Here is an 11,345-nt window from a genome sequence, read left to right as displayed (position 1 = left end):
GTGGTTCTGTTGGTGGTTCCATTGTTTACGCATGCGCAAGTTTGAAATTGACTTTCGCGGCCATCTTTGGCGATTTCGCGCGTTAGCGGTCATATTTGGCGATTTCCCGCTTTTAGCGGTTATGTTTAACCATTGTTTAAAATCCAAGACAAAGGGTCATTGTTTAACTGGGTCTCCATTGATTATCAGTATTAATCTTTTTGCGATTGAAGTTGGCAGCCATTGTTTTACCGGCTAATATGAGTTATAATTTGACACCATATGACTCAAACAGGAGAATGTTTGATTCCTTTTGGGATGAGAATGGTAATATGTTACCCTGGAACGATAGTGAAGCTCGTTGTATATATTTGTGGGTTAAGGAGAGTCATCAGAAAATGGTAACTCTTTTAAGACAAACTAACAATTTTCAAACCATAGTTGATCAGTACAATAGCCATCAAGAGATTGAAGAATATCCGGATAGATGTAAATTCATTCCCTTTTTAACCGCATATACAGGACTTAAAGACGAGCCCATAGTACGAGAATAATCAACGTCCAAGACATTTTTTTTTGGATTGTCAATAGTGGTATATAACAAACCGAACAAATTGGATATTGTAAGTCTGTGCTTTAACAGTTGTCTAAAGTGTTTAAAAAAATACAAAAAATGGCTCAAGCTCAGATACGTTTTTCTAACGAGTTGCAGACATATTTGAGAGGTTTTGGTTTTGAAAATGTCTCTTGGTCACCAATAAGAAGGGAAATTACATGCACACTTGGTGACAAATTTGTCATAGTTGTGAAAGAGAGACAGCGACGCATTAAAATAATATTTAAAAAGGGTCACCAAAGTTTTCAATTACCATTTGATATTTTTGAAACTCTCTGTGATATGAAGGAAAGTGTTCAGTTATTGGCTTCATTCTTACACGGACAGTCGAAATGAGAACTTCAAAACTATTAGAGTTTAAATATAGTTCTCCAAGCATGCTATTCTTTCAAGACAGACTTAAAACGTTCGACATGTGGCCACCTCAAATAGAACCAAACAAGTTCCAATTATCTTCAGCAGGATTTTATTATACTGGCAGAAATGACACAGTAGAGTGTTTTTCTTGCGGTTTGCGATTACATCAGTGGAAGAAAGGAGACGAGTCGTTGTTAGAACATAAAACACATTCTCCAAGTTGTTTATTTTTGAACATAATTGGACATCATAAAAACGACATTTCATGGCAGCATAAGGACACCCGATCTTCGTCCTCCAATGACTCATCCCGAGCACCATGGACGTGGACCGAACCTCTGGCGGGTTTTCAATATGGCGATATCCCCGGATGATCTGAAAATTCAAATTTGAATTTTTCCGTTACCATATGTAACTATAAAAGACATACAACACAGCACAAACATTCAGTGTTTCATCGACATTTGGTGTGATCATATCGCAGCAGAAAAACTTAACATGGATTGCAGTGAACTATCTCAAGATATTTATGAAAATGAACATTGTGACTCCAAAACGAATGTTATGGACACTACAGAGATTTATACTCCAGTTTCTACAAGTGTCGCGCTAATGAATTCATACTTTGACTTTGTATATGCGAAGCCACTGTGTGAGGTTATGGGTATGGTGACTAGACAACTTTGCTATGGTTGACAGATGGATCTCCCATCTCAAAAAGATCACGATTGTATCATGGATACAGACCCTGATGATGATGAGTATAAAATAGAACGTTACTTTAGTGACATGCTAAACGCAGTTCATGAAAAAAATATACTACAAAGTTGGGAAGAAATTGTGCGCATTTCAAACATTTCCTCTGAAATGATTGATTTACACAAACATTTGCTAGAGAGCAATGACTATCTGCAGATAATGAAAACCGAGCGGTGGTGTGAAAAAATGAAAAGAATGGTGTTGACAATCAATCGCATTGAAGATCGACTGTTTCGTTGAGCAAAAGAATATTTACAACACAACAAAATGGACATATTATGCAATGTTGTATGTGTTTTACTGCATTTTTCTTCAAAAAAAGAATTCATGAGAAATTAAGAACTCTGGCATTGTGTGGCGTAAAATGATTTGTTATATTTATTACTTCACGAATTTCCTTTTTGCATGTTTCAAATAAATATTTAATTCACTTTATGTACATGTATGTCATTGTATGTATATGCTTGTATGATCATATGCTGACTTATTTTATACATGTTTAGTTTCAAATAAATGTATTTATATCTATACATGTTTTCATTTCCTTGCTTTAGTTTAATTAACAACCCATGTGTCCCATAATATAAACTACTAACAACGATGATCATGTTTAATCATGGATAAAACGCAGAAGGAACATATCCTATCACAATATTATTTCGATTCTAAAAACACAGGCAGCTTTTTGGGTGCAAAAAAGTTACACAGGATATTAAACCAAAACTATCCAAGAGTATTTACTACTTATTTCATACAGAAATGGCTCAACAATCAAGATTCGTATGCCATTCAACGTCAGGCGAGACATACATATAAAAGACCACGTGTTGAAGTGGCGGGTATGAACGATCAGGGTGATATGGATTTAATGGCAGTTGATAACATTGCTAAATACAATGATGGAGTTAAATACCTACTCATTGTTATAGATATATTTTCACGTTTTCTATCCGTTCGACCCTTAGTTAATAAAAAATCTAACACGGTATTGTTAGCAATCAAGGATATTCTTAGTGTTCATAAGTTTAAAAAGTTAAGAACGGACCGAGGTTCTGAATTTATCAATCGTGAATTAAAAGCGTTTATGCAAAAGAAGAGAGTTTACTTGTTTAATACACAAAGCACCGCTAAAGCAAACTATGCAGAGCGAGTCATTCGTACCCTTCGTGGTATGATATTTAGAATGTTAAGATATCAGCGAAATTATAGATATATAGATCACCTTCAAGATATTGTAAATAGTTACAATAATTCCCCTCATCGGAGTTTGGATGGATTAGCACCAAGTGATGTTACAAAGAAAAACGAGACACAACTTTGGAGTAAAATGTATCTAAAACCTAAAAAATTCCCCAAAACGCCTCCTCGCTTTAAATATAAAATTGGTGATTTGGTTAGATTAAGTTACACGAAACATCCCTTTAGAAGAGCTTATCAACAACAATATACTACAGAAGTTTTTAAAATAAAGAGCAAGATTTTCAAACAAGGTTTTCCATTATAAAGATCATAGACTTGAATAAAGAACCAATATCAGGTTATGTGAATCCAAATGAAATAATTCCTGTTGATAAAGATGCAGACAGTCTTTGGTATGTTGATAAAGTTTTAAAAAAGAGAAAAGTCAAAGGGAAATTAGAGTATTTTTTTCGATGGGAAGGATTTCCAAAATCATTTGATAGCTGGATTGATGCAGATCAAGTTCAAGAGAAGTAATGGAACGATATGTGTTTGTGAGAGACAGTGAAAGTAATCACATCTTCACCGAGAACAAACCCTATAACTTCAAAGTGCAGTTAAAATTACCTCTATCTTTTAATGGTTACTGGAAGGTTGCTTTGTGTGAAATAAGTATAAAAACTGATCCTAAAGCAAGAAGAAAAACTGTAGATAATACCTTATTTATTTACTCAAACGTTTGCAAAGAAAGCGTTGTTGACGGAGGTGAACGTCCCTTATTGAGAAGAATAGAGAAAAACGAAGAAAATGGTTGGAATTATGTGTTAGAATCTCCTTTTTATTTACCCTTAAACCGATCAGAATTCCAAGAGATTGATTTCAGTATAAAAACTGTGGAAAACGAGTATGCTTCATTCGTAAGTTCACCAGTGCATCTCACACTTCATTTTAAGCGATATCCATTTTACCCCAAATATGAATCAATCTAAGTTGTATGTACCGAACCCACAAATGTGGATAGACTATTTCAAAAATAACAAACCTCAAGTTGGGAGGGGATTTGCCATTCCACACAAGTCGAAGATGGGAAGTAATGGTATGACAATCAGCACAGTTTCCCCATCGGAACAGACAGTAAACCAGGCGAAAAGTGAGCTGAAACGAGATGGTTTAAATACTTCAGAAATGTCAACCCTTGTTCATAAATTATCCAAACCTTCAGAAGTAACACATCGTGTAAACAGCGCGAGAAAAAAACAGTTCAGAAACAGGAGTAAACAAACTAAACCGAAAAAAGGACAGAAGTCTACAAGAAAAAATAAAAAAAACTGAAAATAAACCTGTAAAAAACAATCAAAAATCAAGAAAAGGTGTAAAAGCAAGCAAAAAAGTGGACAATAAATGGAAAATTGATAAGAAAGCGAGAAATAATTCGAAGAAATCTATAACAACGTGGGATATATTTGGTTCATAAAATGTCTTATTTCACAAAAGACGGATTTTCTGAAGGTGTTCCGAATGAATTACTACTATTTGACTTACCTCCTACACAAGTTGCGGTGAATGATGTCCATTATCAAGAGATTCGTCCAATATCCCAAGTGTCGGATGATACTCCCATTGAGTTTCAAATCAGTGGTCAGAATTCGATGGACTATCTCGATCTGAAAGATACACAGTTATGTGTGAAACTAAAAGTAACTAATCCAGATGGATCTAACTTAAAATCGGGTGAGAAGGTGGGACCTGTGAATTTGTTCTTGCAGGCATTATTTTCAATTATAGAAGTGACTCTACAAAACAAGGCGGTTATATCATCTAATTACAATCCATATATAGCCATGTTTAATACTTTACTATGTAATGGAAAAGATGCTTCATTTTCTCAATTGTCTTCTCAACTATTCATAAAAGATGACAATGATCACCCAGAAGACTGTGATCCTAGTGGAGCAAACAATGGATTGTTTTTACGGGCAAAATATATAACAGAATCAAAAACTTTAGAGTTGCAAGGGCCTATATATCACAGTTTATTTACTATTAAACGGTACCTGTTAAACCAAGTGGATGTTAATGTGAAGTTGTATCGTAGTTCTCCAGCATTCTGTCTAAGTTCTGGCGAGACATCCCCAAGCTATAAAGTAAACATTACAGATAGTTATCTTTTAGTAAAAAAAGTTAGAGTCAATCCAGCTCTCATTGTTGCTCACTCTGAGATGTTAAAGATCAACACAGCAAAGTATCCATTTGATAGACTTGAATGTCGGTTACAAACCATTGCTGCAGGAAGTACGGTGTTTACGTGGGATAACTTATTTCAAGGACAAAAAACAAATACAATTGTCGTAGCCTTTGTTAGATCAGCAGCAATTTCGGGAGATTATAAATCAAATCCATTTCATTTCCTAAACTGTGACATTAGGAGTATTTGCCTTTATGCTGATGGGGTTCCAGTGTGGGGTAATCCACTAAAAACAAATTTTAATAATTTAAATGGAGAAAGTTTTATGAGAGTATACGCAAATATGTTTCTAACAAATGGAATGTGGAATAAAGATGCTGGACTTGATATAAACAGAGAAGACTTTGCACGCACATCCTGTATTTTTACATTTCAATTAGAGCCAAAGTTTTCTGATGAAGCATTTCTATCTCTAATAAAAACAGGAAATGTGCGATTAGAGGTTCAATTTGGAACGGCTTTATCTACCGCAACAAGCTGTATTGTGTATAATAGTTCTCCTGGATTTTTTCAAATTAACGCTCAGAGAGACATAATAACAGAATGAATACATCACAGCTTCAGTGTTGTATAGACTGTGATCCAATGTTGCAAAAAACAATTTTGGGGGTGTTTGCGGCTGATCAACTACCAAACGACTTGGTATTTCCATGTGGTTTTATTGCCAATACAGACAATCATTTCATGGAAGGAAGACATTGGTGTACATTTTACTTCCCAAATTCACCCACTATCGAATATTTTGACAGTTATGGGAAACCAATTGACTATTTTAACACTTATTTTCTGAAATATGCTTTATTTTTCAACTGTTATCACAAATTCGAGACAGCTACAAAGTAATTACAGTGATGTTTGTGGGATGTATTGTTTGTTTTTCTTACTACAACGAACAAATGGTGTATCTTTTTATGACATTGTACATAGTTTTTTCAATGATTATGACTGTAATGATTTACTTGTATATAACATCGTTAGAAATATGTTTCCATATTGTTCGCAAAATGGTTGTTTCAAAAACCAAACATGTAGATCACTAATAAAGTAGTGTATTTAAATGGTTTTTGTTTGTATTCTATTTATTGTGTTCTCTGTTATCAACAAGTGTAGATCATGTTGGATGCATTAATTAAATTTGAATGCCCTGCCACTTGTATTGTGGCAGGAACAAGTGGAAGTGGAAAGTCAACCTTTCTATTTGAGTTGTTTAAAAATGCAAACTCTATGTTTACCATGATTCCGAAAAAGATTATATACTGTTATTCTACCTATCAATCCTTATTTGATGATATGAAAGAACATGTGGAAAATATTGAATTTTTTGAAGGTTTACCAACTAAAGACGATATGGACATGTGGACTATGGAAACTGACTTCAAAATATTAGTGATTGATGATTTAGCACAAAAAGCTTCACAAAGTGTAGATATTGTCAACTTATTCACCATTTATAGTCATCACCATAATTTTTCAGTCTTTTTCGTAGTGCAAAATTTATTTACAGGAGGAAAATATTTTCGAACTATTAGTCTAAACAGTCATTATTTTGTGTTGTTTAACAATCAGAGAGATAAATTACAAATTCAAGCATTAGCCAAACAAATGTTTCCCGGTGAAACGCATTATTTTATGGATGCCTATAGAAAAGCCACAAACAAGAAATATAGTTACCTTCTGGTGGATGTAAGTCCACATTCTAACCCGTTATATAAACTTCGTACAGACATCTTTCCACATCAAACCCCCATTGTATTTCTACCTGAAAAGGAGAAAAATGGAAGATAAACTACAGTAGGAGAGACATTTTTTAAAATTTATGATCAACACCAATGAAAAACAACAAAAAATGTTGATAAAAAACTTAACAAAATCTCAATTGGCTGCACTTATAGAGGTAATTTACAATGCTATCAGGGGAAATCTTGTCATTCCAGAAAAGGATAAAAAGAACTTGAAACGATATAGACATGTCATACGTAAAGTAATATCCAAAAGACTCTCTCAATAAAGGAGGAAAGCCATTCTGTTAAAATATTTCAAACAGTTTTTAGCGTTAATTAAACCCAGTGAATCATGGCTCAAGAATTAGTGTTAATTCCTAAATCAAAGTATGAATACTTACTCTCTAAATGTGATGGAAGTTTACAAAACAGTCAACCTTCTAAAAACAATAACATGGTATTACAACAAAATGGTAAGAATTCACAGAAAAGGTTGACTCAAAATGGCGGGAAGTTACAGAAAAAATCAATTCAAAATGACGGAAATTTACAGAAAAGACTAGTCGTGAAACGTTTAAACAAGTTTTTTGAAAAACCTAAAAAAAATAAGAAAAAAATGAGAATCTCAAAGAAATAAAGTCAAAACAAAACAAAAGGGGAAAAACAAAGATAATTAACAAATTGAAATGGATTCCCTATAGTATTTGAAATTCAAATGTTTAAAATTCAAATGTTTGGCGAACTTTTTTCCCGCCAAATTCACATTTTGGTGGAATATTTTCCCACCAAAACATTTGACAAACTAGTTCATTTACTATTGAGTTTCCGAGTAAGTAACATTCTTTAAGTTTTTACAGAAGGAAGAAATTGATACTTTTGAACCTGAAAAAATACCAGAGGATGGATCTAAGGGGTATATTCTAGAAGTAGATCTAGAATATCCAAAACATTTACATGACAGTCATAACGACTACCCATTAGCTCCGGAACGTAAATTCACACCCAATGAAAAATTATCTCCTTATGCTCAACATGTGTTGAAACATTTACACAACAGTGAGGAACTTCAAACCAGAGCAAAGGTGGAAAAATTACTCACCACTTTAGAAAACAAACAGAATTATGTACTTCACTATCGCAACCTGCAACTGTATCTCCAACTCGGTCTAAAATTGAAAAAAATACATAAAGTATTAGAGTTCCAACAAGAGGCTTTCATGAAACCCTACGTTGGGTTCAACACCAAAATGCGACAACAAGCCAAGACTGCTTTCGAGAAGAACTTCTTCAAACTCATGAACAACTCGGTCTTCGGTAAGGTTTTTTTTGTTGGTTTTTTTGTTTGTTTTTTTGGGGTTCGTGTTAATTATTACATTGTTATCATTTTTGTATGATCTGCCCGTATGTAATTTATACAATAAATTTATTGTCACTTCCATACCACTAATACTTATCTACAAAAACAACTGTTCAATAATTGTCAGGCGTAGTTTCACTTTTTGGTATTTCATTCATCTTCAATCAGACGCTTACAAGTGCTCATGTACAATTAGGAACCTAAAGTAAAACTGACCAAAACTAACTACCGGCAAGTAAAAAGTGTATTTTTCGGTCCCATTTTCATATCCCTCATCCAAAACACAGGTATCTAAGATAACGACGGATACCATCATAAAAACATATATTGAGCAGTTCAGAGTAAAGATTAACATGATGAAAAGTTACTTACCAAAAATTTTGTTTACTTTCAGGAAAAACCATGGAAAATCTTCGGAAGCATCGGTCCGTAGAACTTGTTCATACAGAAAAACGACTACAGAAGGTGTCATCCAAACCCACTTATAAGATGCACCGGATTTTTTCTGAAGACCTTGTTGGTGTTGAATTAAGTCGCAAAAAAATTAAATTAAATAAACCAATTTTTGTTGGAATGAGTATCCTTGATTTGTCAAAATATACCATGTACGATTTTTATTATAATCATTTGAAAAGTTTATGTGTATGGTAGCAACGTTGAGCTAGAATTAACGGACACAGATTCATTTTTAGTATCATGTACAACACCGGACATTTTCCAAGATATGTTGGCCTATTCACATTTGTTTGACACTTCAGATTTCCCTAAAGATTATTTTTTATATAGTGACTTCAACAAAAAAGTAATGGGAAAAATGAAAAGTGAAACAAATGAGAAATGTATTAGTGAATATTGCGGTTTGCGATCGAAAATGTATGCATTTAAGTGTGATGATATAGACGAGAAAAGAGCAAAAGGGATATCAAAAGCGGTTGTTAAAAAATCATTGACTCTTAATGATTATAAACATGTATTATTTAATAATTCTCAAATGCACTCAACAATGCATTCATTAAGAAGTCATAACCATAAAATTTATCTGGAAACAATCAGCAAAGTAGGATTATCTAGTTTTGATGACTAAAGATTTTTATTAGAAGATGGAATTAAATCATATGCTTATGGACATTATAAGATACAAGAGATATAATTTCTATGTTTTATACCAAATTACATCTAATTTCATGTGATGTTATCTACTGCTCTACTGTTAAAATGTAACCTAAAATAAATAAAAAAATAAAATAAAAATGTATGATCTTTGTTAAACAAATTGTTTGAATTCAATTATAATCAACTTTATTTGTAGTTGCATTGTATTGTATTTATAAGAAAATAAATATTAAAATCTTGTCTGATATTTTATTTATTGATACAACATACCGGAATGGTATAAAATAGCTCGTCAGACATGTCCTCAACTTATAAATCTAAATTTGGTCTTGTTAAATTTTAAAATATTGTATTAATGGAATGAAATAGTTATACACAAAAATAAATAATAAAAAACATTCACGTTTTCATTACAATAAGATCGAACACATCTTAACATTTCTGTAGTGTTGATTTAATGAAATGTAAACGATACATCATACCTTTAAGGTATGAGGTTATTTGATAAAGAAATTGTGTGAATCCTTTACCGATTTAATAAAAATAGTGAAACTCAAAAGAAGCTAAGAGAGGACAAAACTGTTATATCTTCAAAACCTACTTTTGGTGGTCAAAATAAAAGATTTAGTAAGTTGTTTGAAAAACTTTCATGTCATTGTAAGGTTCAACGGAGGTGTCCATAATGATAAACAGAGTCCAGTGAATCGAGCGCTGGCATTTGACAATGGTTTAATAAGTGATTTATTGTGATAGCTCACCACAGTGGAAGAGCTTTAGTCACCCTGAATGATAAACTAGATATATGATAACGACAATCTCGTCTTTTGAGCCATCAGCAGCTCATTTAACTGTCTTCACTTTTAAGTTATTACAATGGGTACGTCGGAGAGTAATTGGGTGGCTATTAGATATGGTGTTGTTGTACGAATTGACACTAAACGGTCAGGTTTTAGTCATTCAATTTCTTGAAATCACTTTCGATCACGCGATGGCTGGGTTCTGATGAACTTTTGTTTGTCAATGACCTGGGATCTTACATATAAAAGAATCCGTTTGATCACATATAAAGATGGTGGAGGTTATGATAAGTCCATCGTCTGATGAGGGAAAACAATACCATTAAATAGATCCTAGGTCGATAACCCTATGTTAGAAACGTTGGATGAGTTGTCCTTTGACATACAATACACTGATGTGGTTAGTGTGACAATGCTATTGTTTATATCCCTTCTATTGAAATGAATACTGTTAATCAATGGAGACCCAGTTAAACAATGACCCTTTGTCTTGGATTTCAAACAATGGTTAAATATGGCCGCTAACGCGGGAAACCGCCAAAGATGGCCGCGAGAGTCAATTTCAAACGCACATCCAATTAAAAGACACATGCTAAATTTATAAGTTTAATGATGTATATTAATGTGTGATCAGTTCGTCCTCCACCTCCTTGTCTGTCTGGAGCGTACATCTGACAGAATCCAATTGCCCTATCCACCTAATGTACAGTAGCAATACTGAATTTTATCACCACACTTGCTAAAATGTATAACAATGTTGTTAAATTAGATGAGTTTGACTTGTAATTGCTGAAAGTATAGCTTTCATATCAAATATCTGCTGTATGTTTTAAATTAGAGTATGTCTTGCTATACCTATTTCAGTGACTAGAATTTGTCATCAATGCCATCGCGGATAAAATCATTTGCAAGTGAATAATTGCTTTTTTTTCTAGAACGGGCATAAGTACAATTTTCAATGTTCGTTGAATGCACAAGACTATAGGTACTCACATTACAATAGCATAGTTGTTAAATGTTTTTCTCAAGAAGCAAATATTACCTGGAACAATTTGAACACCTGCTGAAGGAAAGTCATTTCCCCCTTTCTCCTCTTTAGCCAATATATCATTCGTCATAAATCTGTCAAAACCAGGGTACAAAATCAAGTACTAGTAATACGAAGGTTATTAAGGTACCTCTTTGTAAATTATTGGATCAACCAATCATGATTACAAGTAAA

At 33.3% G+C, this 11,345-nt stretch overlaps 1 long non-coding RNA gene across 3 annotated transcripts; it reads right to left on the bottom strand.

Moving 5' to 3' along the window:
- Positions 1-1,159: 1,159 nt before the first annotated feature.
- On the bottom strand, positions 1,160-8,380 carry LOC128203191 (uncharacterized). 3 transcript variants are annotated; one of them, XR_008255891.1, is made up of 8 exons: positions 8,298-8,312; positions 7,956-8,022; positions 7,258-7,296; positions 6,807-6,894; positions 4,945-5,027; positions 4,433-4,554; positions 3,933-4,045; positions 1,160-1,327 (listed from the first exon to the last, which is right to left on the bottom strand). It is a non-coding gene; the product is annotated as an uncharacterized LOC128203191 (long non-coding RNA). The 3 variants fall into 3 exon arrangements; XR_008255889.1 differs by lacking the exon at positions 7,258-7,296 and having other exon boundaries at positions 8,298-8,380; XR_008255890.1 differs by lacking the exon at positions 8,298-8,312 and having other exon boundaries at positions 7,956-8,089.
- Positions 8,381-11,345: the final 2,965 nt, after the last annotated feature.

The sequence above is a fragment of the Mya arenaria genome, chromosome 9 (genome assembly GCF_026914265.1).
Source record: "Mya arenaria isolate MELC-2E11 chromosome 9, ASM2691426v1".
In the NCBI taxonomy this organism is placed as follows: Eukaryota; Metazoa; Mollusca; class Bivalvia; order Myida; family Myidae; genus Mya; species Mya arenaria.
Note: the sequence above shows the minus strand (reverse complement) of the source record. Positions and strands in the feature narration are given on the sequence as shown.